Genomic DNA, 9,933 nt, shown 5'->3' on the forward strand with positions numbered 1-9,933 from the left:
ATTTAAAATATGAGATTAGGTTTTAAGGACATATTAGTTATTCTATAACTTTCTGTTGTCTTAGATAAAATTTTTTTTATATCTTTAGCTATTCGTTTATTTCCAATTCTTTGTCATGTTTCACAGTGTACCAAAGAGGAAACTCTATTATCTTTTGTTTTTGGAGAGATTCTTCAAAACGGGTTATGAAAAGGAGAGGTGCGTTTTCCCATTTTATGAAAGTAAATAGAGGTTGAGTATTTCTTATTCAAAATACTTGGGATCAGAAGTGTTTCAGGTTTTGGACTTCCTTGGATTTTGGAATATTTCCATTACACTTAACAGTTGAGCATCTCTAATCCAATAATCTTACATTGGAAATGCTCTGATAAGTACTTCTTTCATGTTTTATGTTGGTGCTCAGAAAGTTTTAAGTTTGGGAGCACTTTGGATTTCAAATTTTTGGATTAGGGATGCTCACCCTGCATTTCAGACATTATTTGCAATACACTCTGGGACACTGTTGCCAAAGCTGCAGTTTGTCTCCTGGAAGATTTTCTCCCCACTGCTTCCAATGAATCAGAAAAATCTGATGCTATCTGAAAATTATGAGATTTCTGTATTAAGATTCTATTCTGCTGCTCCACGGAAGTACTTAAATGTTTCTTTTAATTTTTTAGCCAATCATTTTTAAAAATATAATTTCAGGCATGTTTATAAGGTCTTGAACTTTAAACTCCTTATGAGTCTGAAAATATGGAGATTTCTGCTCAAAAGATTCATTTTCACACTATATCAATCCAGAAATAATGTTTATGTTTACCTTAAGTTACTCATGGTTGTTAAAAGCTTCTTTCATTTTCTTCACTACTGACATTATTCTTGAAATTATATACATTTCTGTGTTCAAAGCACATATAATAAAAAGGTAATATGGTTTAAGTAAATTATTTAAAATCTCTCCAACAAATTTATTACCAGCAAAATTTATCTGAATGGTTAACAGCAATTATCTTTGCATATATCTGTATTTATTTATTTAACATCAGATATTTGGTGAAATGTTTCCTTAAAGCAAATGAGCAACCAAACAAAGAAGCAAACAAAACAAGGGTATAAGGTACTTTCTTTGTACTATGGGGGAGGAGATTTTCATGCTATGTATTTTTCATTTAGGTGCTGGAATTCTTCAATATTTTAATCTGTGTATGCTGATTGTGAAATGGAATACTTACATTCAGAATATGTGGATATTTTATTTGCATTTAATATAATTATTTTAAACATGAAATAAGATAATCTCTAAATCTCTTAAATTTACATATAAATTGTGCAGTTCATGCCCAAAGAAGACACACAACAAATCTTGACACAGGAAATATAGCTAGACACTAACCTAAATACACACACACACACACACACACACACTTTAGATTTAGATATAGTGTTTTATGATGTTATAAAAATACCAATGAGTAAAAAAAAATATAAAATAGTACAAATACTAAATTAAGTAGTATGCTTTTGGTTTTCTTTGAAAATTGAAAATCTGTCTAAAATACATAGTATGATGTCATGATTTGTAAAATCCTTGGGATTAAAAATGTCAGAGAGCAAAGTCTTCATCCCTAAATTTGGCATTCCCTATCTGATACTCTCTCAGTTATACTATTTATTAGTTGAATAACTTTGAAATTTACACATTGCATCTACAATTCATAATACTATAACTTCTATGCTGCTATACATCAGCCTATCAGGAACTTTTTGTTTACATATCATATCATACAATTTCACAATTTGTTGTTGCATTTTAATGTTATAACTTCATCTTTCTACAGTGGTCATTATATAAAGTCATTAAAATATTTTACAAATATTTCTGAGTGTTATAAATATCCCAACTAAATATTCACCTGAGAACTTTCTCTTGAAATACTGTGCAAAACAATGTTGTTTTTTCTGCGTAAATAAATGGTTATTTCTGTCAACGTAAATGAATTTTTTGAAGGAGGGGTTATATTTCCCTTTGGAAGCCAAGAAACACACATGTAATACACTGAATGTTTTTGTCCCTCCCAAATTGATGTGTTGAAGCCCTAACCCCTAAAGTGATAGCATTAGGAGATGGAGTTCAGGGAGGTAATCAGGTTTGGAAGGTAGAGCCCTCATGAATGGGAGAAGTCCCCTCATAAGAGAGACCTCAAGAGATTCCGTGCCTCTGCCATCATGTGAGGACATAAGGAAAAGACCAGTCTATGAACCAAGAAGTAGGCCCTCACCATACACCATGCACTAAATCTGCAGCACTTTGGTCTTAGACTTCCCATCTCCCAGAAATGTGAGGAATAAATGTTTGTTATTTATAAGCCATACTGTCTATTGTATTTTGTTATAGCAATCCATACAAACTATGACATCTTTAAGAATTACATTTTTCTAACTTACCTTTTGATATTACACTTATCCCTTTTCCTAAATCTGATTTTATAATTTGATTTTATTTTCTTCATTTTATCATGCAAAATAGTATAAACCACTTTAAATAAGTTTATGTAGAGAGACAGAAATTAATGGACCAACCAATAAATAAATTAATAAGGTAAACCCATGAATAGTATTTTTAATCTGATAAGATATGAAAGCAGATCGCCAATCCTCATTTGAAAAAAATCACTATAACTGAGACCTTTCATTAATTTCTTATGAGTTTAAAGAACACACACTCAAATGTATTCATTTGGCATTCCATCATTTTGAATAGTTATATTCAACATAGTAATAGTATAGTATATTGCATCTGAATGTGTTCTATGATAACTCCAATACAGAATAACAGTAATTTAATTAAAAAAATTGAAAAAGAGATTGAGTTAAAGGACAGGATGATATAGTTTACTAATAATGTTTAGGAGGGATTTGTTGAGAATTAATAAAAATATTAACATTTATTGATTTCATTGTTCACACAAAGAAAAATAAAGATGAGTAAAAATTCAGTTTAAACTTCATTGTAGTGAATCCTTTTAATCTTAAATGCAATAATAGTTTATATTTACATAATTATGCTCCTCATTAGTTTCAGGTATGGTTAAAAGTCAGAGAAAATAATATGAAGTCTCATTAACCATGATAAGGGACTTGTACATATCAAAACAGGCCTTTAACATTTTTCTCGAGTATATGCCAATTGACTCAGTGAAAATAATTTATGATCTCTTAATTTAACACAATGATTTTCTAGAACTTTCTAATAGACAAGCTATCTATCCCTTTAATTATTTGAACACATTATCAGGACTGTAAATAGACATCTTTACTAAATTTTAGTGACATTGAATATTTTATTTTTTAACACTACAGTGACATTTAATATCTGAAAATAATAATAGTTTTTTTTTAGGTTGAAGTTTAATCAACCATTTATTCTTTCCTTTACCCATTCATGCATAAATGTTTAATGTACAACTACTATGTGACAGAAACTCTACTAGATGTTGGAGATTTAGCCAAATAAGAAAAGAAAAAGACAAATAAAAAAACAAGACACACAGGATACTTTTACTGTTGAGAGAGAGAGGCCATAAATAAGCCAAGAGCTAAATACATAATTATAACTTTGGATCAGATAATTATTTTGAGGAAAAAAAAAGCGGCATGCAAGTATAAATGATAGGATTTGGTCATCAGGGAAATTCTTCTGCAGATGTGACAGTGCCTCAGAGCCCTGCATCAAGTGAGGGAGAACAGCTTGAGAAATAAATTGTGAGTCCCCGAGATAAACAGCAGCTAGAAATTTTTACGGAAAAGACAGGAAAATGGGCTTGACCATAGTTTAGAAGGGAGGAGTGTATACAAGACAATCATAGTGACAAAAGTCAGAACAGATAAAGTCTTGAGGCAAGGGTAAGAATTTTAAAAGTTTCCCCAGTAAGATGGAAGCCGTTGTAGAAACTGAGCATGGTTAGCATGTAATCTGAATTGCATTTTTAAGTGATTACTCTGATGTTTCTGAAAATGTAAGTCCTGTGAAATACTCAATGACATGACTTATGTGAATTTGCAGACATGTGCACTGTCACTTTTGAAGCCAGTGTGCAGGGGCAAGATCCATTCAGCATCCACTGCTTTTCCCCATACAAGCAGCCAGATGCAGAAGTGGCAGCCCCCTGATAGCTAGGTGTGCAGTAAGAGTCTCTGCAAGAAATATACTCCGTGTCACCCATTGGATGATTTTCTAAAATGCACTCAACACTCTCAATTTCTTTAGGTGGATGGTTTCTATCCTTTTATCTAACCTGCTTGAAAAGGGGCCTCTGAACCCATGTCAGCTCTGACCAGTCCCACACAGTCTCTGTCTCTGTCCAACACTATTAGAATCAGATGACCTATTGGCCTTGCTCCTGGCATCTCCATAGTCTCTCAAAGGGGTAGGGTTACAACACAGCAATGCTGAGGAACTAATGCTGTTTGTGGTGAATTTTTACTAAAAAGTAACAGGAAAATAAAAGGAATCTGTGCATATATTACTTTATATTACTTTACCATCTTTTCCTCTAATGGACAAGAAACAGTAACTCCCTATGATCTGCTCAACTGGAGCAATCAATGAGTGAGAAATCCCATTTTTCTGGTCATTTACAATTTTGATTTAGGCTGTGGCCAGGAACTTTGAAATTTCCTTCTCTTCTACCTGATCTAAATTTATTTTTCCCCTCCTGCTTGCTTCCCTTGGATTGTATCATCAAATAAATTGTTAACATATAAGATAACAAATAAATTGTTAACACATAATATAAAGATAATTAATTGCGGTGATGACCACAGGAAAAATAAAGTCTCACAATGCAAGTTTGAAGTTGAAGAGCTTCCCCACCTGGGAGAATGGGGGAATTGGGACCTTGTTTCTTGTGGTTTGTGAGATTGTGCTTTCATAGATGCCTGTTTGGGAGGATATGAAGGCAGCAATCACTGGAACAATGATAATAATAATGATAGACTGTGGTGTGACGTAGCTGTTTTCAACAGAATTCACAAGCTTGTTAAAAATAAAAAAAGCTCAGACAGCTATAAGACAACTTACACTGTAAAGGCTAGAAAGCCAGAAAAATCTATATGGCCACATTAAATGATACTAAAGTTGTAGGAAAAACTATTGAAAGCAGGCTTTAAGTGGGAATGTTAGAGGGAGTGAAACAGCAAAGAATACTAATTGCAGCCAAATCCAGTATCCTGATGGCCATTTGTATGTCTTTCTTTGCAAAAATTTATATTCAAATCATTTGCTCATTTTTCAATTTGTAAGTTTTTTGTTTGTTTGTTGCTGTTGTTTTGTTATTGAGTTGTTTGAGCCTCTTATATATTCTGGCTATTAATTCTTTTTCAGATGGATAGTTTGCAAATATTTTCTCTTATTCTGTGGGTTGTTTCTTCACTTTGTTGATTGTTTCTTTTGCTGTGCAAAAGCTTTTTAGCTTGATGTAATCTCATTTGTCTATTTTTGCTTTGGTGGTCTGTGCTTTTGCGGTCTTACACAAAATCCTTTGTCCAAACCAATGTCCTGGAGCATTTCCCCGAAGTTTTATTCTAGTAGTTTCATAGTTTGAGGGCTTAAATTTAAGCCTTTAATCCATTTTGATTTGATTTTTATATATGGTGAGAGATAGGGCTCTAGTTTCATTCTTCAGCGTATACTTCTCTAGGTCTCCCAGCACAATTTATTGAAGAGACTGTGCTTCGCTTTTTGTACATTATTGGCACCTTTGTCAAATACGAGTTGGCTGTAAGTGGGAAGATTTGAATCTGTGTTCTGTCTTTTGTTCAGAGGTTCTGTGTGTCTGTTTTTATGCCAGTAGCATGCTGATTTGGCTACTATATCTTGGAAGAAGATTTTGAAGTCAGGTAGTGTCATGCCTCCAGCTTTGTTCTTTTTTGTCTCAGGATTGCTTTGATTACACAGAGTCTTTTGTGGTCCATACAAATTTTAGATTGTTTTTCTCTATGTATGTGAAGAATGTAATTGGATTTTGACAGGGATTGCACTGAATCTGTAAATTGCTTTGAGTAGTATTGCCATTTTAACCACATTAATCCTTCTAGTACATAAGCATGGGATATTTTTCTCATTTTTTGTGTCCTCTTCAATTTTTTTAATCAGTATTTTATAGTTTCCCCGTAGACCATTTGCTTTTTAGTTAAATTGATTCCTAAGTATTTTATAATCTTTATAGTTATTGTAAATGAAATTATTTTCTTGATTTCCTTTTCAGATACCTGTAGATATATAGAAATGTGACTTGTTTTTGTAAGGTGATTTTGTATCCTGAAACTTTACTGAAATTCCTTATTAGTTCTCACAGTATTTTTTTTTTTTTTGGTGGACCTTTTAGGTTTTTCTAAGTGAAAAATCATGTCGTCTCTAAACAAGGCTAATTTGACTTCTTCCTTTATAATTCCAATGCCGTTTATTTCTTTCTCTTGCTTTATTGCTTTGGCCAGGACTTTTAGACATTCAAAGAGTCAACAATGTAGAAAAAATGCTAAACATCACTAATCATTAAGGAAATACACATCAAAACCACAATGAGATATAATCTCGCTCCAGTTAAAATGGCTTTAATAAAAAAGATGGGCAATAATGAATGATGATGAGGATGTGTATAAAGGATAACTTTTTTACATTGTTGGTGGGAATGTAAATTAGTACATGAACCTTCATGTACTAATGCATAGAGCTACCATATGACACAGCAATTCCACTACTGAATATATACATATATATACACTAAATATGTATAGTGTGTGTATATATACTAAATATATATATTTATATAGACTAAATACATATATATAAATATATATGTAAATATATATAACATGATTTATATATATAAATATATATAAATATATATACTAAATATATATAAATATATTTATGTTTAGTGTATATATATTTTTATATATATATATTCAGTAGTGGAATTGCTGTGTCATATGGTAGCTCTATGTATTAGTACATGAACTTTCATGTACTAATTTACATTTTTACCAACAATGTAAAAGATATATATATTTAGTGTGTGTATATATACACTAAATATATATCTATATCTACATACAGATATAAATATCTCCAAAGAAAGGAAAAAAATATAAGAGATCTTTGCACTCCCATGTTTATTATGGCACTATTCACAATAGTCAAAATCTGGAAACAACCTAAGTGTTCCTCAAGAATGAATGGATAAACAGCAACAACAAAAACACATAATGGAATATTATTCCATCATAAAAAATAATGAAATCCCATCAACAGAGTTTTTTATTGTTTAATTGTGCTTTGGTTATTTTAAAAAATATATTACCCTGTTGCATTCTGTTTTTCGTAGTTTTAATTCAGAAGTCCATCATCAGTCTCAGCTTCTTTGAAGTCATTTATCTTTTTAGTTTGGCTGCTTTATCCACCAATGTATAAATGAATAAATAAATATGATATCTATCTATATATACACACATACAATGGAATATTAGACATAAAAAAATAAAATTTGGTTATTTGCAGGAGCATGAATGGAAATAGAGATCATTATGTAAACTGAAATATGCCAAGCAAAGAAGGACAGCTACTGCAAGTTCTCACCCATGTGTGGGATCCCAGAGGTTGGGAATGGCATGTAGGAGAGGAAATGGAGAGGAGTTGGTTAATGGGTACAAACATACAGTTGGAAGAAGAAATAAGATCAGCTGTTTGATAGATAAGTAAGGTGGCTATAGTTTATAACAGTCGATTGTACATTTCAACATAGCAGGAAGATAACAAATGATTCTAGCAAAAAGACAAATATTTAAGGTAATGAATATTCCAAGCACACTGATTTGATCTTACAAATTATATAAATACATTAAATCATTACATATATTAGGAAACTATAGACATCTATTATGTATCAATAAAAATTATTTCAAAAAGTCAGATATTCTGAGTCAATCTGAGTTCTAATGGAACAGAAAATGTGGTCATGAGATGAAGAATGGCAGTATTAGTGCGAATGAGACTCAATATCTTGAATTCCCAAATTTTCTTGGGGCAACCTGGCCAACCAAATTGGCGTGTTTCTCATGATGAGAGAAAAATCACCAAACTGGTGTGTTTCTTATCATGAAAGAAAAATCACTTAACGTTTGTTAGGAATTTATAATACCTTACCTGAGGCTGGTTTGAAACAACACGCTTTTCTTCAAGATTGTTTAAACATCTCTCATTGACTCCAAGGCAAAAAACAGTTAGTTGTCTTCAGAGGATGAGCATACAAACAAGGTCTGCTTTCACATTTACACACACACACACACACACGCACACACACACAAATAGGCTCTATGACAAGGAGATCGCAGAATTATCTAATGTGTATTTTTACCACATGTATGAAAATGTATCTTGGGGGTTTTATAATAAGAAGGAAAAGAATCGTATCAGGTTAAAAAGAAAGTATTTTTTGACATGAGGGCAATCACTTATGATTTAGAAGTCAATATTCTGGCAAGAACACTCACAGCCCTTCTTCTGTGTTTGCAGGGATGGCTCCTTGAAGACTGAAAACAATGATTGCTGATAGTGTGCTGAAACCTCTTTGACACTGATTTAAGGAAGGAATCAAAGGGTCAGGTAAGTGGGAATGTTCTAATAAATCTCAGAAACCACCACCTGAATAGATTACCTGAGAGGGCCCAGAAAATGTTCCCTTCATTAGTCCATGGTGAATACATGTGTAAATGTGACACCAATATCTTTGCAAACCTCATTGATGGCTGGGCTAGCATGAAAATGCTTCCTGATACTGATACATCTTTCTTACATAACCGAGGTTAATGGGATTCTAAAGTTAGAGAGCACGATTAAACAATTTGATAATCAAAGACTAGCTGAAGTTAGTTTATGTGAGGTGCATCAACACTGGGGTTGGAGTAAGAGTCCCTTCATCCAAAGGAATATATATGTGAATGGATTAAAACTTATTATATGCCTAGGGAAAAGTAGATGTGCAGTTAACTAATGTTGCTTACTTTGTATATTTAAAAAATTTAAAAGGTGGCAGGAAGATGACTAACATTAACAACCACAATGAAAAAATTAATTTCCTTGCTCAGAGTATTAATTGCCTTTGCTGTCATCACAAATCACTACAAATAAAACGATCTAAACACCTGTTTATTACCTCACAATTCTGTTGGTCAGAAATCCAGGAGGACTCAGCCAGGTTCTCTTCTTTGGATGTTACAAGACCAAAGTTTATGGCGTTGGCCAAATTGAGCTCCTCTCTCAGGAAACTTAGAAAGAATCTCTTCCTAAACTCCTTCAGTTGGTTTGAAGAACTCTATTCTTTGTGATTGTACATCTGTGGTTTCCATTTACTTGCTGGCTGTTAATGACAGGTTGCTTTTCTCTTAAAGGTTGCCCAAATTTCTATTCATTTTCCCCTTTTATCTCAAAGCCACGGAGAGTTTATTGAATTCTTCTCACCCCTCCATTTTCTCCATTTTCTCAGGCTTTCCTTTCTGCTGACAGCAAGAGAAAGCTCTCTGTATTTAAGATCTCATGTGACTATACACAGCTTACCCGGATAGTTGCCCTATCTGAAGGCCTATTGTTCCATACAACATAAAATAATTGAGGAAGTAATGTATTTTTATATTTACAAGGTTTAAGGATTAGGACAGGCATTTGGAGAGTGAAGGAGGCATTTACAAAAATGTTGCTTACCTCAGTGAATTTCTAAAACTAAGTCAATTCTCAAACCCAAAGCCCACTTATAAAAGGTAAGGCTGGATGTACTTGAGAAAAAAACTAGCACTATTACTACAAGTGTATACAATACCTTCCAGTCCTACACCAGATGGACCAGCAGCCACATTTAGGAGGCAGTAGATTCTGATGTGCTGCCCAGATATCCCTTT

General features: G+C 32.8%; 1 long non-coding RNA gene across 1 annotated transcript in view; it reads left to right on the forward strand.

Annotated features, from left to right (window-relative positions):
• Nucleotides 1–8,673, forward strand: part of LOC129049573 (uncharacterized) — a 54,729-nt gene extending 46,056 nt beyond the window's left edge. The window contains exon 3 of the long non-coding RNA XR_008512782.2: nucleotides 8,555–8,673. This is a non-coding gene — a long non-coding RNA (uncharacterized LOC129049573). The remainder of the gene's footprint in view (nucleotides 1–8,554) is intronic.
• The last annotated feature ends 1,260 nt before the right edge of the window (nucleotides 8,674–9,933 follow it).

The sequence above is a fragment of the Pongo abelii genome, chromosome 14 (genome assembly GCF_028885655.2).
Source record: "Pongo abelii isolate AG06213 chromosome 14, NHGRI_mPonAbe1-v2.0_pri, whole genome shotgun sequence".
Classification (NCBI taxonomy): Eukaryota; Metazoa; Chordata; class Mammalia; order Primates; family Hominidae; genus Pongo; species Pongo abelii.